This window comes from Pelodiscus sinensis, chromosome 12 (genome assembly GCF_049634645.1).
Source record: "Pelodiscus sinensis isolate JC-2024 chromosome 12, ASM4963464v1, whole genome shotgun sequence".
NCBI lineage: Eukaryota > Metazoa > Chordata > Testudines > Trionychidae > Pelodiscus > Pelodiscus sinensis.
In genome coordinates, this window is record NC_134722.1 from 17,276,699 (window position 1) to 17,303,428 (window position 26,730).

Sequence of the window (26,730 nt, forward strand, 5' to 3'; positions counted from 1 at the left end):
TGGCATAATCACCACAATGGACAGCCATAGTGTCACTCTGTCACTTTGTTCTCTTTGGGTACGTCTACACTACAGCGCTAGTTCGAACTAACTTAGTTCGAATTAGTTAATTCGAACTAAGCTAGTTCGAACTAGCGCATCTAGAACTAAAAACTAGTTCGAACTAGCGTTTTGCTAGTTCGAACTAGCGCGTCCACACTGATTGGACGCAGGGGGGCATTTAAGGGCAGCTGAAACCGGTTCTGGCAGGGCATCAGGTCAGCAGTTGCTTTGTGTGGCTGCTGTCTGAGGCTATCTGAGGCTCGTGCTTAAAGGGACCCCCCCTGGACAGCCGGTTCTCAGCTTTTCCTGCTTGCTTGCCAACCTCGCCGAGGGACAGCAAAGCGTCGGTCTCTGTGCCCGTCTGTGTCGGTGCTTCCCTTCGGGGGGGACCGCCGCAGGTGGCAACATGGAGCCACGGCTCGCCCTGCACCTTCTGGTGCACGTTCTGGACTTGCTGCTGCAAGCCTGCCAGCAATGGCTCGAGGCTGCCTGGCACCACCTGGGGAACGTCAGCCCCCTGCCTCTCCGCCTGGCCGCCCTGGGGGCCGTGGAGGAGCCGCGGCGGCGCCCCGGCACCGGTGTGCCCCGCCGCATCTGGCGTCTGGACACCAGCAGCGACTGGTGGGACCGCATCGTCCTGGAGCGCTGGGACGACCGACAGTGGACCCAGAACTTTAGGATGAGGAGGGACACCTTCCTGGAGCTCTGCGAGTGGCTCGCCCCTGCCCTGCAAAGAAGGGACACTCGCATGAGGCCCGCCATCCCCCTCCAGAAGCGGGTGGCCATCGCCCTCTGGAAGCTCTCCACGCCGGACAGCTACCGATCCGTCGGGAACCAGTTCGGCGTGGGGAGATCCACTGTCGGAGCAGTGCTCATGCAGGTACGGCGCTCGTCGGCCACCGAGCCGGGGGGGAGGGGGGCTGCGAGGAGGGGATGGGCCGCCCCAGGGACAAAGGGGGGGGCGGGAGGAGGCGAAAGCGCCCCGCACCGGAGGGGTCGGGCTGTCCCGGCCGTACTACACGCCGCCAGGGGGGTTGCTTCCGGGAGTGGGGCGCGGGGCACTGCCAGGGCACGCACGCTCCCAGCCACCCGGGCGCCCCACTGATTGACGCTTTGCTGTGTCTCTCTCCGCAGGTGGTCAAGGCCATCAACCGGGTGCTGCTCCGCAGGGTGGTCCGCCTCGCCAACCCGGATGCCGTCATCCGGGGATTCGGCGCCCTCGGCTTCCCCAACTGCGGGGGGGCCATCGACGGGACGCACATCCCCATCCGTGCCCCGGAACACCAGGCGTCCCGGTACGTGAACCGCAAGGGGTACTTCTCCGTCATCCTGCAGGCCGTATGTGACCACCGGGGACAGTTGACGGACATAAATGTGGGCTGGTCCGGCAAAGCACACGACGCCCGGGTGTACCGGAACTCCTCCGTGTGCCAGCGGCTGCAGGACGGGACCTTCTTCCCCGACCGCCACATCAGGGTCGGGGACGTGGACATGCCCGTCTGCCTGGTGGGGGATGCCGCCTACCCACTGCAGCCCTGGCTCATGAAGCCCTACACGGGACACCTCAATCCCTCCCGCCAGGCCTTCAATAACAGGCTGAGCAGGGCCCGCATCGTGGTGGAGGGGGCCTTCGGGCGACTGAAAGCCCGCTTTCGATGCCTCCTCACCCGTCTGGACCTGGCCGAGCACAACATCCCTCCCGTGGTGGCGGCATGTTGTGTGCTCCACAATTTGTGTGAGCGGAAGGGGGAGGCTTTCTTGCCAGCCTGGATGGCTGAGGCTGACCGCATGGCTGGACACTACGGTCAGCCCCGCACCGCCGCCGTCCGGGAAGCCCAGCGGGGGGCCATCCGGATCCGGGAAGCCCTGCGGGAGAGCTTCCAGGTGGAGGAGGAGGAGGACTGACCTCTCCCTGCATGCCCCACCGGGGCCTTCTTCCACCCTACCCCCCCCTTCCCCTTTCCCCTCCCTACCTACTGTCAAATAAAGACACCTGTTTTTCCAACAAAAACGTCTGTTTATTTCACAGAACTGGGGTGGGGGAGGGAGGAATGAAGGTGGGAGAAGGGAGGGGGAAACCTGGGACGAGGGAGCTGGAAGGGGAGGGGAGGGAAGGGAGGAAGGGAAAGGAAAGCTCAGGGGTGGGAGTCTGGGTGCCTCTCCCGTCTCGCCACACTGCGGGTCCGGGGGCGTCGGTGGGGAATGGTTGTGGAGGGGGGGGCAGAGAGGACAGGGGGTGTGGAGGAAGCAGGAGCGGAAGCAGGAGGAGCAGGAGGAGCAGGAGGAGCAAGAGGGGGAGCAGGAGGAGCAAGAGGGGGAGCAGGGGGAGCAAGAGGGGGAGCAAGAGGGGGAGCAGGGGGAGGAAGAGGGGGAGCAAGAGGGGGAGCAGGGGGAGGAGGAAATGGAAAGCGGTCTAGCAGGCTCTGGAGGTGGCCTCGCAGGGCACGGCCCTGCTCCTCCAGGGCCTCCAGACTCCTCTGGCGCAGCCTGAGGTCCTCCTGGACCCAGTGGTCCTGGAGACGGAGCTGTCGGTCCAGGAACCGGAGATGCCGCCTCTGGTAGTCCTCCTGGTTCCTGGCTGTCCTGCTTGCCCGGGCGCGGGCGGCTGCTGCAGGCGGTGTGGTGCGCCCTGCAGTCCCCGGTGCTGCAGCTGTGGTGCAAGAAGACCAGCGGTCAATTACCCCAGGGGCCCAGGTGTGTGAAACCCAGCTCCCCTCTGCAAGGCCAGGGCCCCTGCAGGATCCCCAGCTGCTGCTCCGTGGTGGGCAAGGCCCAGGCGCACGGTCCCGGGGCTCCCTCTCGCCCCAGCCCCCCGTACACATAAGGGGAACACGAGGGTACTCACAGGTGGACGCCTCCCCGGCCTCTGATGATGCAGGCGAGCGGCTCTGTGGGGTGCCTCGGGGGTCCCGGGTCCTGGGAAGGCTGGCAGCAGGCTCCTGGCTCTCAGAGCCCTCTTGCTCCTCCTCGGTGTCCAGGAGCGGTCCCTCTGCCCCGGGGTCAATCACGTCCCGGGGGGCAGGGACGGCATGAGCCCCCAGGAGGCGGTCCAGGGCATGGAAGTGGGGGCAGGCCTCCGGGTCAGCCCCTGGCAGGCAGGCCCGGGAGTAGGACTGCCGCAAGTCTTTAATCTTGCAGCGCACCTGCTCCCGGCTGCGCTGGTGGCCCCTGGCGGCCAGGCTGGCAGCCATGCGTCCATAGACGGCCGCATTCCGGTGGCTAGTGCGGAGATCGTGGACATTGGAGGCTTCCCCCCAAACCTCGATGAGGTCCACGATCTCCGCACTTGACCAGGCGGGCGCCCGCCTTTTGCGCCCCCGGGCAGGCTCCTGGGAGCCGCCAGGCTGGTCGTGGGGAGCAGTGGAGGGCTGGGAGCCCTCGGATGGCTGGCTCATTGTGTGGCAGGTGCAGGCTGTGCAGGCACGGGTGCTTGCAGCCTTGCAACTGGCACAAAGTGAGTAGCCAGCCCGTGGCCCTTTAAGGGCTCCGGGGCCGGGAGGGGGGCAATAGAGTTTCCCTGGTGTTGGCCAGAGTGGCCACCAGGGAAACCTGGGAAGCCTTAGCCTCCCACTAGTTCGAACTAAAGGGCTACACAGCCCTTAGTTCGAACTAGCTAGTTCGAACTAGGCGTTAGTCCTCGTAAAATGAGGTTTACCTAGTTCGAACTAAGCGCTCCGTTAGTTCGAATTAAGTTCGAACTAACGGAGCGCTAGTGTAGCGCATAGGAAAGTTAGTTCGAACTAACGTCCGTTAGTTCGAACTAACTTTCTAGTGTAGACATACCCTTTGTGATTCCATTCAAGGCTCTCTGAAGTAGAGGATTTTTTCTGTGTCAGCAATTACCACTTTTGTAAATTAGCCCAATCCAGCATGTAGCGGTTGAGGCCTGATTTGATTATCCTATTTCTATTTGAATCCAGTCTCAATAAGCAGCATTCGAATGTCACTTTTTAACCAATACCATACTTCAAGAATTATACACCTAGAAAAACAAATTCATAGCCACCATTGCCACTTATAAAAAATCATATAGCACAAAGATCATGTATGAACGTTTGTCCTATGGAACTGATTTAAGTATTAACAAATTACTATATAATTACTGCACAAGTATATGCTTGAAATGTGAAGTTAAGCAGGATCATTCCAGTAAAAAGATAGGTTCATTAAAATCCTTTAATATAATCATTTTCTCTATTTTTAATAGCACAAAATAAAGCACTGTAACAGGAAATTCCATTTACACATTGCACTTACTAAAAAAAATTCAGAACTTTTTCTGTTTTGCTAAAAATTGATTTTTGCAATGAGTGTTCTTTGAAGGCCTGATCTAATACCCTTTTAAGTCAATGGGATATTTTAGTTGACTTTACTGGCTCTGTATTAGGCCCTAAAAGTCAGATTCAAAGCTCTCTAAAATCACTTATAGAGTCTCACTGAAATCACTATGCAAACCTTATGAAGATTCCACTGCACATACTTGTCTAAAGGCGTCACTCTACCTGTGACTGAGGGCCTACATAAAATGCACAAATCTAATGCAAGACATACACAATTTCTAAACTCAGTTGTTAAATGTTTTAAAATAAAACTGAAGTCTCCTGTCATTTATTAGTTATTAAACATGTCAACCTGCTTTGCACAACTATACCTAAGTACTACTGTAGGTTATATATGTCATAACCTATTACAAACATGATGCATGCATTTTATATGTCTGAAAGAAAAGGGATGACTGCATAATTTAATGGTGAGTTCTCAGCTATAGCCAAAACAGTAAAACACACCTGCCAAAATGAATAGCACTCCACAGAAGTTAATGACAAAAATCCCATTTATTTCTATGGGTTCAAGGATTTAATCCAAGTTGGTCTTCTTTGGGTTGGTTGGCATGAAACCTGTGGGATACACGCAGATTCTAATTCCTGCACTCCTGTCCAGCTCAGTGACTTTGGTTGTCATTGGCATTTGTGTGAAACATGAAAAGAGATAAATACTCATTGGGCTTTCTTTCATCTGTACCAAGGTCAATCAGAGTCTATCACAAAGGGTATGTCTACACAGCAGCGTTATTTCAGAGTAATGGCTGTTATTCTGAAATTACTATGTGAGCAGCTACACAGGTAGCCCGTTATTTTGAAATAACAGGTGGCTTATTTTGGCATTTGTAAGCCTCATTCCATGAGGAATAACACCTTTTCCAAAATAGCTCTTTTGGAACAGCAGTAGTATGGACGCTCCACTGCTGCTATTTCTAAATATCTCCTCCCTGAAGACATTTAAAGTAATTACTCCCCAGTGCTTCTTTGGGCTTTAAATCAAGGTAGCACATCCACATTACAGGAGCCTGCCTCAAAATAATTTCCAGGTTTCCCTGTAGTGGAGACTCGCTATTTTGAAATAAGCTATTTCAAAGTATTTCTTCCAAAATGTCAGTTCTTCTGACATTAAAATAAAACTAATGAGGGATGGATATTGGTAAAGTACCACTTATTGAATCAGAAAGTGATTCTGCTAAATTCTGTTCTCTTTATTGTTATTTTTTATTCCCAAACAACTCAAACCTTGCTTGTCTGTTGCAATCTACCTGACATATCAGTTGTCAGCTTTCTGGGACATGGACTATCTTTTTTATTAATCTATACAATGCCTAGCACAGTGAGGCCGTGTTCTTTAATTTGTGTCCTAAGAGTTACCATAATACAAATAGAAAATAATAATCAGAGTGGCCAGCTCTCATTATAGAATCACAAGACTCACGATACTAAGTGATTATTTTCTTTTACAAAGTGTATTTTCCTAAAGCCCCATCTCCTGAATTCATCTGATTATGAGACACTCTCAGCTTGTATTATAAAATAAATGTTTTTCATGATTTCATATAAAAGTCTGAAAATGTGTTACTGTGTCAGTTGAGATTGTGTGTCTGAGGGTATGTCCACACACAATTTTTATTTTGGGAGATGACGCGGTGCATTTGCATACTTCCTACACTTTTTTTTTTCGGAAGAGGCTCTTCCGGTATTTACCTGCATCTACACTTTTATATGAAATCATGAAAAACATATTTCTTTTGTAATACAAGCCGACAGTGTCTCATAATCAGATGAATTCAGGAGCTGGGGCTTTAGGAAAATACACTTTGTAAAAGAAAATAATCACTTAGTATCACGAGTCTTGTTTTGTACTCTTATTTTGTATCCTTATTTTGAAATTAACCCTTATTTCAAAAGACCCCTGTAAACATAATTGTGGAGGAATAAGGGCTCTTTCGAAATAGGGGTTTATTTCAAAATTCGGCCATGTGCAGGCCCGGGTAAATACTGGAAGAACCTCTTGAAAAAAAAAGCATAGGAAGTATGCAAATGTGCTGTGGTATTTGCATCCTTTTCCTGAAATAAAAATTGTGTGTAGACATACCGTCAGATTGTTTGAGCCTTTGGTCTCATGACCACCCTGGATCAGCCTCAGTCAGCCTTGTGATCATCATCCCCTTGTGTGTTTAACAATGGAGTTAGAGTGAGCTAGGAGAGAAGGCCTTAAAAGCCAGGCACGAAGGCTGTGTCTACATTGGCAAGATTTTGCACAAGAACACTGATGTTGTAATGTACAAAATCAGTGCTTCTTGCGCAAATACTCTAATGCTCCCACTCAGGGATAAGTGTTCTTATGCAAGAGGCCAGTGTAGACAGGTAACATCAATTTCTTGTGCAAGAAATCCCGATGGCTAAAATGGCCATCGGAGCTTTCTTGCACAAGAGAGCGTCTACATGGGCACAGATGCTTTTGCACAAAAGCAAATCTTTTGCGCAAACGCACATGCCAGTGTAGACACTCTCTTGCACAAATACTTTAACGGAAAAACTCTTCCGTTAAAAGTATTTGCTCAAAATCATGCCAGTGTAGACACAGACTAAGTGACCTGGGGGCGCTAGCAGACAGGGGACTGCTACAGGGGAGTTTGAGAGGTAGTCTGTAAGAGGGAGTCATAGTACAACCAGTGTAGTTCAGAAGGGCTTCATCCCATTTCCCAGCGCTACTCCTGTCTTCTCCACCTGCACCTGTAGCCAGATGGACTATCTGACCTTGGAAGCCTCTACCCAAACCCTGTTGTGGTTTTGCAGAGACCGTGCTTCATATTTCCCACTTACAGAAATCAAGGCTTGGGGCATCATCCAATATGAAAGGTGCCTGCTGATGGAATCTCTCAGGAAGCAAGTGGGAGAGCTACAGGAGGTGATAGCTAGGTTGAGGAGCATCCATGCACACAAGGAGAGTCTCAAGGGTATTCTTGTGCAGACATCCAAAGCTGAGGAAGCTATCTAGCTAGAGGAGATTACTGTCACACCACCAGGTGAGGAGGGATGGCTCTGTCACAGGTAGAACATTGGCAGCTTGGCAGGGATAGCTCAGTGGTTTGAGCATTGGCCTGCTAAACCCAGGGTTGTGAGTGCAATCCTTGAGGAGGCCATTTAGGGATATGGGACAAAAATTGTCAGGGATGGTACTTAGTCATAGAATCAAGAACTGGAAGAGACCTCAGAAGGTCATCAAGTCCAGCCCCCTGCTCTAGGCAGGACCAATTCCAACTAAATCAACCTGGCCAGGGCTTTGTCAAGCCAAGACTTAAACACCTCTAGGGATGGAGACTCCACTACTTCCCTAGGTAACCCATTCCAGTGCTTCACCACCCTCCTAGTGAAATAGTTTTTCCTAATATCCAACCTGGACCTCTCCCACCACAACTTGAGACCATTGCTCCTTGTTCTGCTATCTGTCACTACTGAGAACAGCCTCTCTCCATCCTCTTTGGAACCTCCCTACAGGAAGTTGAAGGCTGCTATCAAATATCCCCTCACTCTTCACTTCTGCAGACTAAACAGACCCAAGTCCCTCAGCCTCTCCTCATAAGTCATATGCTCCAGCCCCTAATCATTTTGGTTGCCCTCCGCTGGACCCTCCCCAATGTGTCCACATCCTTTTTGTAGTGGGGGGCCCAGAACTGGACACAGTACTCCAGGTGCGGCCTCACCAAAGCCGAATAAAGGGGAATGATGACATCTCTGGATCTGCTGGCAATGCTCCTCTTAATGCAAACTAATATGCCATTAGCCTTCTTGGCTACACACTGTTGACTCATATCTAGCTTCTCATCCACTGTAACCCTCAGGTCCTTTTCTGCAGAACTACTACTTAACCGGTTGGTCCCCAGCTTGTAACTATGCTTGGGATTCTTCCGTCCCAAGTGCAGGACTCTACACTTGTCCTTGTTGAATCTCATCAGATTTCTTGTGGCCTAATCCTCCAATTTGTCTAAGTCATTCTGTATCCTATCTCTGCCCTTAAGCGTATCTACCTCTCCCCCCAGCTTAGTGTCATCTGCAAACTTGCTGAGGGTGCAATCGAGACCATTAATACAGATATTGAACAAAACCAGTCCTAGAACCGAAACTTGGGGCACTCTGCTAGAAACCGACCGCCATCCTGACATCGAGCCATTGATCACTACCTGTTGGGCCCGGCCTTCTAGCCATCTTTCTATCCATCTTACCATCCATTTATCCAATCCACAATCCCTTAACTTGCTGGCAAGAATATTGTGGGAGACCGTATCAAAAGCCTTGCTAAAGTCAAGGTATATAACATCCACTGACTTCCTCATGTCCACCGAGCCAGTTACCTCATCATAGAAGCTAATCAGATTGGTCAGGCACGACTTGCCCTTTGTGAATCCATGCTGACGATTCCTAATCACTTTCCTCTCATCCAAGTGACTCAATATGGATTCCTTAAGGATCCCTTCCATGATTTTTCCAGGAACCAAGGTAAGACTGACCGGCCTATAGTTCCCTGGATCATCCTTCTTCCCTTTTTTGAAGATGGGCACTACATTTACCTTTTTCCAGTCATCCGGGATTTCTCCCAATCTCCACGACTTTTCAAAGATAATAGCCAAAGGCTCCTCAATGACATTTGCCAACTCCCTCAGTACCCTCGGATGCACTAAGTCCAGACCCATGGATTTATGTACGTTTAGCTTTTCTAAATAGTTCCTAACCTGTTCTTTACCCACCACGGGCTGTCCATCTTGCGTCACTTGGTGCAGAAGTCCAGGAGCCAACCTTGTCCGTGAATACAGAGGCAAAGAAAGCATTGAGTACTTCAGCTTTCCCCACATCATCTGTCACTACGTTACCTCCTTCATCCATTAGGGGCCGCACACCCTCTCTGATCACCTTCTTCTTGTTAACATGCCTGTAGAAACCTTTCTTGTTATCCTTCACATCCTTAGCCAGTCGCAATTCCATTTGCGCTTTCGCCTTCCTGATAACCCCCCGGCATTCTCGAGCTATACCTTTAAACTCCTCCCTGGTCATTTGTCCAAGTTTCCACTCTTTGTAAGCTTCCTTTTTGTGCTTAAGTTCACCAAGGATTTCCCCTGTAAACCAGTCTGGTCTCCTACCATGTTTGCCTCTCTTGCTACGCGTCGGGATGGTTTCTTTCTGTGCCTTCAATAAGGCTTCTTTAAAATACTGCCAGCTGTTCTGGAATCCTTTCCCCTTCATGTTAACATCCCAGGGGATTCTGCCCATCAGATCTCGGAGGGAGTCAAAATCTGCTTTTTTGAAGTCCAAGGTATGTATTTTACTACTCTCTTTTCTTCCTTTGATCAGGATCCTGAAATCTACCATCTCATGATCACTGCTTCCCAGGTTGTCACCCACCTCCACTTCCCCTATTAGTTCTTCCCTGTTTGTGAGCAGAAGGTCAAGCTGTGCACGGCTCCTGGTCAGATCCTTCAGCACCTGTGTCAAGAAGTTATCCCCAACATTCTCCAAAAACTTCCTGGATTGCCTGTATACTGCCGTATTGGTTTCCCAGCAGATGTCAGGGTGATTAAAGTCCCCCACGAGAACCAGGGCCTGCGATCTGGAAGCTTCGCTCAGTTGTCTGAAGAAAGCCTCATCTACCTCATCCACCTGATTCGGTGGCCTGTAGCAAACACCAACCACAAGATCAATGCTGTTGTTTGCTCCTTTAAACTTAACCCATAGACTCTCAACAGGTTTTTCTCCCTCTTTATACTGGAGTTCAGAGCAATCGTAGTGCTCTCTTACATATAGTGCAACTCCTCCTCCTTTTCTCCCCTGCCTGTTGTTCCTGAACAGTCTATACCCTTCCATGACAGCGCTCCAGTCATGCGAGTCATCCCACTAAGTCTCTGTTATCCCAATTAAATCATATTTCTTGGTCTGGGCCAGGGCCTCCAGTTCTTCCTGTTTGTTGCCCAGGCTTCTCGCATTAGTGTACAAACACTTCAGGTAACCAGTTGATCGTCCTATCTTCTCCATTCGAAACATGGGTCCTCCTTTCTTGCCCCTTCCTCTCTGCATTTCTTCCCGGTATCCGACTTTTCCACTCCCCTCAGGGTTTTGGTCACCGTCCCCCCAACGAACCTAGTTTAAAGCCCTCCTCACTAGGTTTGCAAGCCTGCCTGCGAAGATGCTCCTTCCTCTCTTCGTTAGGTGGATCCCATCTCTTCCTAACAATCCTTGCGCCTGGAACAGAGTCCCATGGTCGAAGAAACCAAAGCCCTCTCTGTGACACCATCTGCGCAACCACGCATTAACGTCCTCAATTCGACGATCCCTGCCCAGTCCTTTCCCTTCAACAGGGAGGATGGAGGAGAATACCACTTGCGCTCCAAATTCTTGGATCCTTCTTCCTAGCGCTACAGAATCCACAGTAACACGCTCAAGATCATTCTTGGCCGTATCATTAGTTCCCACGTGGAGAAGCAGGAAGGGGTAGTAATCCGAAGGTTTGATCAGCTTGGTAAGCCTCTCAGTGACATCCTGAATGCGAGCTCCCGGTAAGCAGCACACCTCTCGAGATTCCAGGTCCGGACAGCAGAGGGATGGCTCAGTCCCTCTTAGAAGGGAGTCCCTGACCACCACCACCCGTCATTTCCTTTTGGGCGTGGTGGCCATGGAACCCCCATCCATAGGACTACGTATCCCATGCCTTCCAGTAGATGGTGTTCCCTTCTGGTTTCTTCCTTGTGAGGTCCCTTCCAGAGCTTTCAGCACTGCAGAGCCTGTGGAGAGAGCTTGAAAGCGATTGCTTACCTCTATAGCATCGGGGGATTCCCGTGCTGGCCTTTTTTCCCTTCTAGTCCTGCTGTGAAGGCAGGGGACTGGACTCGATGACCTTTCAAGGTCCCTTCCAGTTCTAGGAGATAGGCAATCTCCATTTATTTATTTAATTCTGGCAGCAGGCAGTGGTCCACCCCTGCTCCCAAACCACACATTAAGAACATAAGAATGGCCATATTGGGTCAGACCAAAGGTCCATCCAGTCCAGTACCCTGTCTGAGGACAGTGGCCAATGCCAGGTGTCCCAGAGGGAGTGAATCAAACAGGTAGTGATGAAGTGATCTCTCTCATGCCATACATCTCTATCCTCTGACAAACAGAGGCTAGGGACACCATTCCATACTGATTCTGTCTAATATCCATTCATGGGCTTAACCTCCATGAATTTATCTAGTTCTCTTTTAAACCCTGTTATAGTCCTAGCTTTCACAACCTCCTCAGGCAAGGAGTTCCACAGATTAACTATGCGCTGTGTGAAGAAGAACTTCCTTTTATTTGTTTTAAACCTGGTGCCTATTAGTTTCATTTGGTGGCCCCTCATTCTTATATTATAGGACCAAGTAAATAACTTTTCCTTACTCACTTTCTCCACACCACTCATGATTTTATAGACCTCTATCATATCCCTCCTCCAAGCTGAAAAGTCCCAGTCTCTTTAATCTTTCCTCATATGGGACCCGTTCCAAACTCCTAATCATTTTAGTTGCCCTTCTCTGAACCTTTTCTAATGCCAGTATATCTTTTTTGAAATGAGGAGACCACATCTGTACCCATTATTCAAGATGCGGGCATACCATGGATATTAAGGGCAATAAGATATTCTCTGTCTTATTCTCTATGCCTTTTTTAATGATTCCTAACATCCTGTTTGCTTTTTTGACTGCTGTTGCACACTGCGTGGACATCCTCAAAGAACTATCCATGATGACTCCAAGATCTCTTTCCTGATTAGTTATAGCTAAATTAGCCCCCATCATACTATATCTGTATGTATAGTAGGGGTTATTTTTTCCAACGTGCATTACTTTACATTTATCCACATTAAATTTCAATTGCCATTTTGTTGCCCAGTAACTTAGTTTGGTGAGATCTCTTTTAAGTTCTTCACAGTCTTCTTTGGTCTTAAATATCTTGAGCAGTTTAATATCATCTGCAAACTTTGCCACCTCACTGTTTACCCCTTTCTCCAGATCATTTATGAATAGGTTGAATAGGATTGGTCCTAGGACTGACCCCTGGGGAACACCACTAGTTATCCCTCTCCATTCTGAAACTTTACCCTGCAGCCACCGGTTCTGGCCAGCCTTAACTTCGGTTCAGGGTCCACTCAATGTGGACATGCTATTTCAAATTAGCAAAAATGCTAATTCGAATTAGTTTTTAGGTCTAGATGCACTAATTCGAATTATCTTATTTCAAATTAAGTTAGTTCGAATTAGTGCTGTAGTGTTGACATACACTAAGGCTATGTCTAGACTGCAAGCCTCTTTCGAAAGAGAGCGTCTAGACTGCACGCAGAAATTTCGAAAAAGCGGCTTGCTTTTTCGAAAGAAAGCATCCAGTGAGTCTGGATGCTCTCTTTCGAAGAAGCCCTATTTACATTGAAGAACACCTTCTTTTGAAAGAGGAACTTTCGAAAGAAGGCGTTCTTCCTCGTAAATTGAGGTTTACCGCCATCGAAAGAAAAGCCGCGTTCTTTCGAATTAATTTCGAAAGAACGTGGCTTGAGTCTGGACGCAGGGGAAGTTTTTTCGAAAAAAGGCTACTTTTTTCGAAAAAACCCCTGAGTCTGGATACAGCCTAAGAGAAAAAAAATGAAAATAGTTGGCAGTTTTTCAAAGGGACTTTATTAAGAACACAAAAGCACGCTATTCCACTGTGAAAAAGATAGGAAGAATGGCAGGAGACTACTTTGGCTTAACAAAAAGATCTCAAATTATATAAAAATTATAAAGGAATCTTATATAAAGTGGAAACTAGGTCAAAGTACAAAGCATTCTGCTCACAGAGGCTAGCACAGCCTCAGGGACAGCGTCTGCATGTCTGACTGACCGACTCTCCCTCTTTGTGTTCTCCAAAGCCAGACCAGCTGGGACTTAGGTCTGAGCTACACCACTGCAGCCAGCCGCCAGAGCCAGGGGAACCCAAAGTCATGCCAGGGTCCAGGAAGAACTCATGCGCCAGCATGTCAGAGTCCTATGTGACATGCAGCAGACCCTGCTGCAGAAGGCCCGTGAGGATTCAGAGTGGAGGAACCGTGCATGGAACCAGCACATGCAGCGGTGTGATAACATGTGTGTCATCTGTAGCCAAACATGAACCCCCTCCCCCTGTAACATCCATCTTTGCTTGCCTGGAAGCATGCAGGGCACACAGAGCAATAAAACAGCATGATCTTTGAAAGCCTTGAACAGGAGGCCCAGATATGCTAGCTCACCCAGTGACCCTGGACAACTGTAAGCAGAGTTAAGAGGGTGGTTGAACTAATCGCTGACCAACAGGCTGCCGAGGAGTGCCCTTGACTGAAACCCATATTAATACGATCACACACTCGTCCGGGGGGTAAGGAGGGAAGAATCTCCCACCCAGCAAAGAATGTCCAGTACTCCTAATTTAGCTATCTCTCTCTTACAAGTGTAAATTATTTGAAACTCCCTTGTAAGAACTGGCACCACAAAATGGACCAGTACAATTTGGCATCTTAGATAAGAAAGAGGATACAGGCCCCTAATGGTATAAAGATGGGTCCAGCAGCACACTCACTTTGAGCGTCGATCGGCCATCTACCTGCTGGCTGGGTTAGGTGTTTGACCTCCCGAGGTTCCATGGGGACGCCCACCTCGTATTCGTCTTTCCAAGGAATTGAGGGACCGACCCTGGCCTGACCCACTGGAGTCGAGAGGCACAGAAGGGGGTAAAAATTGTACCTGTATGTGTCCTTTGTTTAAGTATATACATGGTGTTAGAGCTCTTTAAAGACTAAGCTGTCACTTGGTACTATTATTTTCTATCCTCCTTTTTACTTTGTAACCATTTTAAGATCTATATTTGCTAGCAGTTAGGAAGTAGAGCAATAGCCATTGTAACCACATGCTTTATAAGCCTTTTTAATAAACCTGTAACTGGTTAAGTTTTAACCTGACTCCTTCAGTTGCTGTAACAGAACCAAGCACAATTTAAAAGAACTTCAGCCGATCATAAGGGACAGAAATAGGAAGAGCTGGGACATTTGGATCATGTCGCTTCCAGAGGACAAATCCGTTGGGGCATCTCTCAGTCTTCCCTAGTCTGTCCGCTGCGCGCGCACACACACACACACACACACACACACACACACTGCCCTGACCATTGGCTGATACCATTGTGTCATGCATGATGGCACAACTGCTTGCTGTCACTGCTCCTGGCTTCCACTTTCCTTCTCCCTGCTATGCCCATTCCACTCTGCCTGCCTCCTGAGTGATGCCCATGCCCTCTCCCCCTGACCTCCCTGCTATCCCTGACCCCACTCCAGCCCCCGCTCCTGCCCACACTCTGTGGTCCCCAGCTCCGACAAGCTCTCTGCACATGAAGTGGCACATTTAGCCATGCCCCCGCTCTCCTCCAGGTTATGAGCCCCTCTCCCACTCCAGGTTTTGAGCCCATTTCCCCTGCCCACCTTTTCTTAATGTAAGATAAATACAGACTTCATTTTGTTGGAAAGCAAAGTGGTGTTTATTGAGAGATAAGGGAAGGGGCCAAGACAGGGTTTGTGGTGGAGAAGGGACAGGGCAGCAAGCCAGAGGCCCCTTTTGGAACGGCCCTGAGGAGAGTTACTGGAGTCCTGATGGGCCTGGTGGATGGCAGCTGTCTGTGGCAGCTGGAAAATTCTCCTTTTGTGGCCGGCGGCTGCCTTCCACCCCAAGAGGAAGGCCTTCTGCTTCCTCTCCACAATGTTGTGGAGGACACAAAATGCCACGATCACCTCGGGGATGTTGTGCTCCCCCACGTCAAGGTGGGTCAGCAGGCACCTAAATGCACCTTGAGGCAGCTGAAGGCTCACTCCACCTGGATCTGGGCCCAGTTCAGGTGGGCATTAAATTGGTCCCTGCTGGGGTCCAGGTGGCAAGTATAGGGTTTCATAAGCCATAGCATTAGGGGGTAGGCCTCATCATCCACGATTCACAATGGCATCTGCATGTCCCCAACTGCTAGTTCACAGTGGGGGAAGAATGTGCCCACCTCCAGCTTTCCATACAGGCTAGCATTCCGAAACACATGGGCATCGTGTGCCCTGCCCGACCACCTGTAAAAATGTCCATGAAGTATACGTGATGATCAACCAGGACCTACAGCACCATTTCTATTAATATACTGGGCCGCTCGATGTTCTTGTACTCGGATCGGGATGTGGGTCCCATCAATGGTCGGGAACTCTAGGGTGGCAAATCTGGCCACGATCGGGTCCAGGTCTCCCAGGCAGATGACTCTCCGCAGCAGGATCGAGTTGATGGCCCCCACCACCTGCAGAAGGATGCAAAGAACACACAAAAAAGAGAATGAGAGAGGAAGTGCTTGAGCCGTTGGGAGGTGCCCATCCCTCTCTCGCCCCTCCCCCAAATACCCTATGAGGCCACCCCCCCCAGCAGCAGAGATATGTGAGGGTGAGATGCCACTGAGGATGGGGCTTCCCTCCACTCAGTCCCCAACCCCCCTTTCCCAAGAGTCCCCTTTTCCAAGACTCCCCACATTGCAGGGACTGCAGCCTCAGAGTGCCTTAACTCCATGAGGAGGGTCCCAACAGTGGACTTCCCCACACCAAACTGTTTGCCCACTGACCGGTAACTGTCAGGAGTGGCCAGCTTCCACAGGTCGATTATGAGCCACAGGAGGAGTAACAGGTAATTCGAACTAAGGACTTAGTTTGAATTACCGTTTAACTGCCGCATGTAGGGCATTTAGTCCGGATTAGTGGAATTTAAAAATGGCGACCGGACGGGAACATGCAAATAAAGCCCACGATATTTAAACCCCCGGCTTCATTTGCAAGTTTGAATGCCTACATTAGCCTCCCAAGTTCGAACTAGGGGGCTAGTGTAGACATACCCTCGAAGAAGTAGGCAAGCATGCAGCAGAAGCAGAGAAATGGCTGTCTAGGGGGGTCCGTTTAAGAGCATGTCTTTGCAAGTCTCCGGCACCAACACTTAGACGCAACTGTTGACCTAAAGCTCTGGATAAAGTGGTTCCAGGTGGCGTTTTATGTGAGAGAGTGTTCAATCAGTCTGGACACTCTCTTTCAAAAAAATGCATCATTTTTTCGATGCACTTTTGTGTGTGGACGCAAAGATCTCTTCCGGAAAAAGATTCTTCCAAAAGAAGCCTGCAGTCTAGACATAGCCTGTGCTTGGTTCTCACATGAGAGCAGAAAGGAAACGAGGACTGGAATTTGAAGAAGTGATTTGGTAGAAAATAAGTTAGACTTGAGGAGAGGCAGCCATGACCGAAGAATAACATTGAAAGCATTACTAGGCCTGACTAAGGAGGTGAATTAGAGTAGTAAATTGATTTACTTTAATTTCTCCTGAATTTATTTTATTTGTTTATTTCTGTGTGAGCCATTAGTACTTCTAAAAATCCAGATTATTTCAGTAGTTTGAAATTAAGATTTTCCTCACTCCTACATAACAGAATATAATTCATATGACTCATTACGATTTCTAAAGGGAAAATTAGTTAGAGAGATTTGCTCATTTTCAGTGACAACATACATGAAAGAGTCCCAGTGCACAAAACCTAATTTAATAGCATATATCTGTACATTTTAATGGTCCCTTTAAATACTCACTAATTTTATTTAATTAATTTGGAAATTTGCCTGATTGATCACTAATTAGAGATGAACTACCCCATTAGATTAGTGATGGTGTGTTTTGGACAAAGGAAATTGAATTCTCAAGGTTAGTTTTCTTACAGTAAGCCAAATATTCCCTGGCGTTCTGCAGCACCATTTGCATTTTAATTAAGATTGTGGCTCCTGTCTATTCACCCATTGACTATATATATATGAATTTTTATTCTGAAAGCTGATTTCCTACATATGATTTCTTATTATCGGTATGGAACAAAAATAGTATTAGCTCTAATTCTGACTGAACCCACTCCCCCAACATTTTAACGTTTTCATTTGGAAATCCTTGAGCACATAATACAACCTTGAATAAAAATAGATTTTATTTGTATTACTAGATAAAGAAAGCTAATTATTGAACTTACTGTCACAGTTCAGAGAAACTACATTTGTATTACCCCTTCATGGTCCACCTAAGGCACTTTTACTTTTCAACTCTCAAGCCATAATCTCACTTAGACAGAGATTCATCTAATAATAATAATGTCTTCCTCCTGACTCAGGTATTTCCAGGTTGGACAGTTCTGAGTCTACATTATTAATTTCCTAGCTAGTAAGACTGCCTAAGCTGACCTGATTTGTCTTATCTTCAAAGACTACAAACAGCTACTGTACCCACATTAAGTTATCATACAGCTCTTTCTAAGAAAGCGCGTTTTTTCTTACCACAAAAGCATTACAGAAAAAAACATATTCAAGAAGAACCCACACACATGCTAATAAGCTTAGCACCAATCACCCCTGCTCAAACATGGTGATCAGTTCTTCAATCCACCCCTAAGAGTTTCTTTTGTAGTTACAAGTTCATTATTGCCCTGGTTTGATGTGAGCACCCCCATGAATCTAAGATAATTAGTGATAAACTAGGCAAATATAACTTAGATAGGGCCACGATAAGGTGGGTGCATAATTGGCTGGATAACCGTAGTCAGAGAGTTGTTGTTAACGGTTCTAAATCCTGCTGGAAAGGGATAACAAGTGGAGTTCCTCAAGGGTCTGTTTTGGGACCCGTACTATTCAATATCTTCATCAATGATGTAGATATTGGGATAGAGAGTACTCTTATTAAGTTTGCAGATGATACCAAACTGGGTGGGGTTGCGACTTCTTTGGAGGATAGGGACATAATTCAAAATGACCTTAGCAAGTTAGAGAAATGGTCAGAGGTAAACAGGATGAGGTTTAATAAAGAGAAATGCAAAGTGCTCCACTTAGGAAGGAACAATCAGTTCCATACATACAAGATGGGAAGCGACTGTCTAGGAAGGAGCATGGCGGAAAGGGATCTAGGGGTCATAGTGGACCACAAGTTGAATATGAGTCAACAGTGTGATGCTGTTGCAAAAAAAGCAAATATGATTCTAGGTTGTATCAACAGGTGTGTTGTAAGCAAAACTCGTGAAGTCATTCTGCCGCTCTATTCTGCACTAGTTAGGCCTCAGCTGGAGTACTGTGTCCAGTTCTGGGCGCCACATTTCAAGAAAGATGTGGAGAAATTGGAAAGGGTACAGAGAAGAGCGACAAGAATGATTAAAGGTCTAGAGAACATGACCTATGAAGCCAGGCTTCATGAACTGGGCTTGTTTAGTTTGGAAAAAAGAAGATTAAGGGGGGACATGATAGCGGTTTTCAAATATCTAAAAGGGTGTCACAAGGAGGAAGGCGAAAATTTGTTCCTCTTGGTTTCTGAGGACAGGACAAGGAGTAATGGGCTTAAAGTGCAGCAGGGGAGGTTTAGATTGGACATTAGGAAAAAATTCCTAACTGTCAGGGTGGTCAAATATTGGAATAAATTGCCAAGGGAGGTGGTGGAATCTCCTTCTCTGGAGATATTTAAGAACAGGTTAGATAGACATCTGTCAGGGATGGTGTAGACGGAGCTTGGTCCTGCCTTGAGGGCGGGGGGCTGGACTCGATGACCTCTTGAGGTCCCTTCCAGTCCTATTATTCTATTATTCTATGATTCTAAGATTATCTCCTTTATAGAATTTGGTTTTGTACCATGAGGACAGATACAGGTGGTTAGCAGATAAGAGTCCTCTCCTTATGACAAAGCTCCAAAAGACTGAGTTCATGCATAACCTAAGTTCTTGCAAATCTCTCACTATATACTGTTTCAAACTTCATAACACCTTCCAGGGTTCACATTAGTCATGTTCCCTTCTGACAAATGTTACATACAATCCTACAATAATACATAAATATTTTCTATTAGTTTCACTTCAGTCAGTAAGATTTGTTCCATATATTACAGGAGACTGCCACCTCATTGAATTAATGAGAATCTTTATTTAATTAATTTGGAAATTTGCCTCATTGATCACTAATTACAGATGAACTACCCCATTAGATTAGTGATAGAAATGTAGTCGTGTTAGTCTGGTGTAGCTGAAACAAAATACAGGACTATGTAGCACTTTTTGATCTGAGGAAGTGGGTCTGGCCCACGAAAGCTCATCATTTAATAAACCATCTTGTTAGTCTTTAAAGTGCTACATAGTCCTGTATTTTGTCCCATTAGATTAGTGATGGTGTGTTTTGGACAAAGGAAATTGAATTCTCAAGGTTAGTTTTCTTACAGTAAGCCAAATATTCCCTGGAGTTCTGCAGCACCATTTGAGACTGCCACCTCATATGGAAAACTTCGTGAAAGATTCTCCTAATCTGAAATTCAAGTGTTCAAGTTACCCAGGGAGGCTAATTTTAATTTGCACTTTTTAACTCCTATTAAAATGATGTCTTGAGACACAGAATTTTCTTGTTTCGTTGAATCTGCTCTATTTAAAAACAACTTTATTCTGATGACCAGTGTTAATTCGGACGGTCCTATTATACCATTAATTTTAAGCAGCACTCCCCAACAATGATATACTATGGCCCAATGCACCTAATTACATAATTATGGCATAGAAAGGATAAAATCATAAGAATGGCCATGTTGAGTCAGACCAATTGTCCATCTAGCCTAGTATCCTATTTACCAAATGAGGCCAATAATGCCAGAGGGAATGGATAGGTCAAGGCAATTATTGAATGATCCATGTGCAGAACTCAACAGTATTATTAGATCAGCCTAGGAGAGCCTTATAGAAATACTTTTAAAAAGCAAAAGAAAACACAGGATGATTTACTTATTTTCAGGGATGACATGCTAAATACAGTAAATTGTGAAGTTAGCTTTAAAAAAATGCAATATATAGGATTTGCCTTGCCATCACAGGCAAGCCTTTCTGTCAGTTAAATCTGAGTTTTTAAAAATTAATTCTACAGCTGTGTTGACAACCAATTTTAGAGGCACACAAATCAGGCTTGATTAGGTGGCAAAGGCCTCATTTGCATGCAGGCTATGCCCTTGTTGTCACTCCTTGTCCTGAACCACGATGTCTAAAGATTGAATGCTTCCATGTTCTCTCCAGTTTTGAAATGAATAATATGGCAGGTGCTAAATCACGATCCGCAATCTAGTGTAGAGAAGTGGGGATCTCTGACAAATGCAAAAGCAAGCTAACAGAATTATCACCCTCCAAAATTCATCCTTATTAGGATGATGAATATGTAATGCTGCATTATATGCCTTTGGATATGACACTGTATGTCGGTAGTGGGGGCTGTCACCTGTCACCTAAAACAATAGGGTGGAAATAAAAGAATTTGAATTATCATTGTACAGATTAGGCAGTGTCAAAGACAATGCCATTATTCTATTGTTAGTAATAAAAAGCACATGAAAGACAAGTCCAAAGAGACATTTTGTACAAGGTATACAAAATTGATTGTAAAAAAACATGAGAAAGTTTGGTCAGCATGTTTTGGTTCTAATATCAAACATCTCATATGAACACTACGTTATGAATATTTAAGTAATTCCTGCAGTCCTTTATTAATTCTTTTTTCCCTTTTCTGTATTTTTTCCAATAGTTTTTGCATTGTAATAAATGTATGGGGGACTTGGATGTATATGTGTATGTGGTGGTTGATTAATTTTAAATCATAGGTTGCTTTCAGTGCTACTTAAGCTACAGTCCTACCTCCTAAGGCTTTGTTCTTGTCAAATTCCAGGCTAAGAAAGCTGAGCCAAGTTATTACTTGGATCATAGAATTATAGAACACTAGAACTGGAAGGGATCTCGAGAGGTCATTGAGTCCAGTCCAGTCCCCTGCCCTCATGGCAGGACCCAGTACCATCTAGACTATCCCTGATAGATGTCTATCTAACCTGCTCTTAAATATCTCCACAGATAGAGATTCCACAACCTCCCTAGACAACTCATTCCAGGGTTTAACCACCCTGACAGTTAGGAAGTTTTTCCTAATGTCCTACCTAAACCTCCCTTGCTCCAGTTTAAGTCCATTGCTTCTTGTCCCTATCCTCAGACTCTAAGGAGAATAATTTTTCTCCTTCCTGCTTGTGACATCCTTTTACATACCTGAAAACTGCTGACATGTCCCCTCTCAGTCTTCTCCTTTCTAAACTAAACAAGCCCAATTCTTTCTTCATAGGTCATGATCTTTAGACCTTTAATCATTCTTGTTGTTCTTCTCTGGACCTTCTCCAATTTCTTCACATCTTTCTTGAAATATGGTGCCCAGAACTGGACACTATACTCCAATTGAGGCCTAATCAGCACAGAGTAGAGTGGAAAAATGACTTCTCGTGTCTTGCTCTTCACACTCCTGTTAATTCATCCCAGAATCATGTTGGCTTTTTTTGCAACAGCGTCACACTGTTGACTCATATTTAGCTTGTGGTCCACTATGGCCCTAGATCCCTTTCTGTAGTACTCCTTCCTAGACAGTTGCTTCCCATTCTGTATGTGTGAGACCGATTGTTCCTTCCTAAGTGGAGTACTTTGCATGTGTGACATTCCAGCAAGACTCAGTTGCTTCGGCTAAATGGTAGTGGGGACTCAGAACATAAGAATGGTCATACTGGATCAGGCCAAAGGTCCGTCTAGCCCAGTATCTTGTCTTCTGACAGTGGCCAAAGCCAGGTGCCCCAAAGGGAAAAAATAGAACAGATAATTCTCAAGTGATCCATCCTCTGTCACTCCTTCCCAGCTTCTAACAAACAGAGGCTAGGGACACTATTCCTGCCTATTCTGGCTAATAACCATTGATGGACCTAACATCCTTGTATTAATCTAGCTCTTTTTTTAAAACTCTGTTATAGTTTTGGACTTCACATCTTCTGTCAAGGAGCTCCAGAGGTTGACTCTTCATTATGTGAAGAAATACTTCCTTTTGTTTGTTCTAAATTTGCTACCTATTAATTTCATTTGGTGACCTGGTTCTTGTCTTATGTGAAGGAGTAAATAACTCTTCTTTATTCACTTTCTCCACACCCATCATGATTTTAAAGATCTCTTTCAAATAACCCCTTATTTGTCTCTTTTCTAAGCTGAAAAGTCTAAATCTTATTATTCTCTCATCTGGCAGACATTCCATAACCTTAAGTATTTTTCTTGACCTTTTCTGAACTTTTTCCAATGCCAAGATATCTTTCTTTGAGATGAGGCAACCACATCTGCACGCAGTACTCACGCTGTGGTCATACCATGTATTTAAGTAAGCAGGGTATGTCTCTAAAGTCAAAATTCAACAATTTTCTCAGTGTAATATAGCAAGTACTGTCCTGCTAAAGTTGTTGAGTTTCAGATGGCAAATAAAATCATGTCCAGCTTCTGTCATAAAAACACAGGGATGTGGATGTTGCCAGTTTTTATCTTTGTTTTGCTTTTGATGAGCGCATGGTGTTGTTTCCACTTTGTAATTGTTTATTTACTGGTTTGTTTTATGTTACCATCATCTCACTGAAGTACTGCTGAACAAAGATTTAAAGCATCAAACATTAAATGATGAGAACAAGCAGAATAAATATTCCCAGTGTTGGCATCATCTGAAGCAACAATAATAAATAATTAAGTACAGCTATAGCATCAAACGAATGTTTGACCAAGCAGCAGTGTCATGTGCTGCGTTCTGAATGTCAGCAAACTCAGCCTGTGGCGAACAACTGCGTTAAGCTAATTAAACAGCAGGGTGTCCGGCACTGAAAACACTCCACTTCTACTCTCAGGGTGTACATCCATAATAAAAAAGCCTGATTCTCTCCTCTCACCTGGCATAGATGGAATCCTGCGGGGGCTTGACAGTAGGCCAGCGTCCTCTACACAGAAATGCCTTTACACACTCTGTGGGTCTCCACTGGGGCTATTCTAAAAGGCTCCTCCTCCACTGGCTGTCCTGGAGGTTCTCCTTGAATGGGAATCTCCACTGGAACATAGGACCTAACCAAAAGGTGTAGCACTGCCTGCTCCACAGGGCTGATGGGAGGTGATAGTGTTTCTGTCCTTCCTTTACCCAATCTTCTCATGAACTCCATGGATCCCGGAATCCATAGAATGATGTCTATGGAGTCTGGGAGATAGGACGTGTGCTGCTGTGGAGGTGCCTTATGTTGTAGTCTTGCCATATAGAATGGGAAGGTCTTCAAGTCAATGGTCCCTGCATAAGTACATACAGCAAATACAATTGGACCCATTGTTGCTGTGTAGATATTTCTTATTTCCTAAAATATTCCCAGATCAAACAGTGAACTGATCTTACTGAATCTTGGACATAGCCCTCCAACCTTACAGCAATTGAGTAATGCCTATTGGAGCAGACCGACCTCATTAGATGGTCTTTGGAGGAGCATTACCAGAGAGGATTACCACAATACTTGGTGAGAGACAGGTTTTGCATTGCCATAAAGGGAAGGAAGTGGAATGTTCCACCAAAATCATAAGCTCGTTTGGCAAGTTCTTTCAGCAGGGCCCACTCAACTGGGGATGGACCGAACCCTCTAACAAGTCATTCAATGGCTTTATAGAGTGTTGCTATGAGCAATGGTGAAAAATGTTATCCATTAGATGCACACAGGAAAGCTGCAGAGCCTGTAATGTGCTCAAAATACATTTTAAAAATGACAGCTGCTTCTGAGATTTTAATTTGCTTGTTAAAGTAGATCACTTCAATTATCAAGTGAATATTCTATTACCAAGATTAAAGCTAGGCTAATGTCCTGAAATCTTTTTCAATTTTAAGTTGTTGTCACAAGGGGATTTAGTACCTAAAGCTTCCTACTTTGATCTGTCTGACTCAGATATCATAGTATCTGGTCCAAACATACCTTGGTAATGGGTGACATGTATGAACTTAGATGTCAAGCTTTACAGATATTAGACCAAATTCTCTGCTAGCATAAGTTTGCAGAGTTTCACAGAATTCAAAGGAACTGTGTGGATTTTCACCTGCTGTGGATCCGGCTTATAGTTAAGTTACTTTTGTCTGTTCTTCGTCCTCTAGCTCTGGCTGTTTTTTGTTCATTTGTTTTTAAAACCCATGGATATATGAACTTCTGGAATGGGCAAATTTAGTATGCATTTAAAACATATAAAGATGCTGGGCAAAAACATTGTTTAGTATTTCCATGAAAGGTCAATGCATGTGCAGATATGAAAAGCATCCACGCTTCCCATGAATATTCAGTAGACTCTAGGGCTGTGTCAACACTGGCCATTTATTCCGGAAAATCAGCCACTTTTCCAGAATAATTTGCCAGCTGTCTACACTGGCCCCTTGAATTTCTGGAAAAGCACTGACGATCTACTGTAAGAAATCAGCCGCTTTTCCGGAAATACTATGCTGCTCCCGTTCAGGCAAAAATCCTTTTTCCGGAAAACTGTTCTGGAAAAGGGCTAGTGTAGACAGCACAGTAGTGTTTTCTGGAAAAAAGCCCTGATCACGAAAATGACGATCGGGGCTTTTTTGCGGAGAAGCGCGCCTACATTAGCACGGATGCTTTTCCGGAAAAAGTGCTTTTCTAGAAACGCATCCTGCCAATGTAGATGTGCTTTTTCCGGAAATACTTATAACAGAAAACTGTTCCGTTTTAAGTATTTCTGGAAAAGGGTGCCAGTGTAGACGTAGCCTAGAAGAATAGAAGGAAGCAGGAAAACCTGAGGAATTTACATCAAAAACGCTGAATGCTGCAGTGAATCCAACTTTTATTCCTGCTTCAAGGGAAATTCTGCACAGTGTGCTCTCTGAGTGTGTTTTGCAGTAGCTCCCAGTGCACCTTAGAGGAAAACTCCAAGGTCCTATTTTGTGCATTCTACTATGACATAACCAAAAATAGGAAGTATAGTTTTCTGAAAACAGAAATTCTGCTGCAACACACTTCATGCTATGTCTACACTACAGAGAAAATCAAAGCTGCTACTGTAGATTTTCCAGGGTTCGAATTAGCGGGTCTAATAAAGATACACTAATTCTAACTGAAAGAGGCACTCCAATCGACACCACTAGTCCTACTTTCACGAGGCGTAAGGGAAGTCGAATGGAGAGTGTTCTCCTCTCTACTTCCTGCAGTGTGGAGAATGCCATAAATTGAGTTAAAATACTTTGACTTCAGCTACAAATTAACATAGATGAAGTTACATATCTTAATTCGACCTTATCCCGTAGTGTAATCATACCCTCAGAGTTACATAGGCTTAGAATTTGCATATCTTCTTTCAAGCCCACTTTCAAAACCGTCACTTTCAAAAATGAAAGTAATTAAGATGCCGTTTTGTCGGCGAACCCTCCCATTTGTCGACAAGCTTCTTTTCCTTAAAAAATGAGGTTTCTGCGTCTTGTCAACAAATGGGAGGGTTTTTGCATATCTTCTTTCGAAAGTCTAGCATAGTCTAGATACATCCTCCCTCTGCCGGGAGCTGCATGTGGGCCAATCTCTGTTACCACACAGAGCCCAATTGACTTCTATGATATCAACTGCCTTCATTTGGTTTCACATGCATGGAACTTCTTGTAGGACTGGAAATTGATGCTCAATGGCTAGATGGTTTTAATGAGTGTCTTTTCTGTGATACACAAAATAGAATTTAAGTCGAACTTCTGAGGTTATAGGTCTTGTATTGTTCCTCCATAGAGATACATTCAGCCTTTTCCACTGTATGCTTGCAGTGCTGATCTCAAGAATTTCAGGAGCATAAGTTATTATTGGAAAAATACCATCATGATCATGAAGCAATTTTAAAAAAAATTCTGGAAACCTTTACAGGCAGTCCCCGGGTTACGTACAAGATAGGGACTGTAGGTTTGTTCTTAAGTTGAATTTGTATGTAAGTCGGAACTGGTACATATTGTAGGGGAAACTCTAGCCAAACATTTCTCCAGAGCTCAGTTTTATTCTCCCACACCTCACTTCCCTCAGTCCTTTATTCTCAAGCTGAGGTGTCTGCTGAGAAAAGCCGCTCCACGTCTCCCTAGTCTGCTGGGGGGAAGCAGCTAGTGCGGGGTTGCCTTACCGCATTTGTAAGTAGGGATCCGATGTAAGTCGGATCCATGTAACCCAGGGACTGCCTGTATTCTGTAGCTAGGATGGTGCATGATTTTATGGACTTGGGCTTTATTTATTAGTTGTAATGCTTTCTAAAATGTATTTTATGGTGTTGATTTTTATTGAATTATAGTTTTAAAATTCTCAAATGTTATTTTGACAGATAGGGCCTCAAGAGGTTTTGATCCAGTAAGAGTATTGGTACAACTATAATTGGAAAAAATAAGCCCAGCACTTTCCCCATATGACTAACTTTGTCA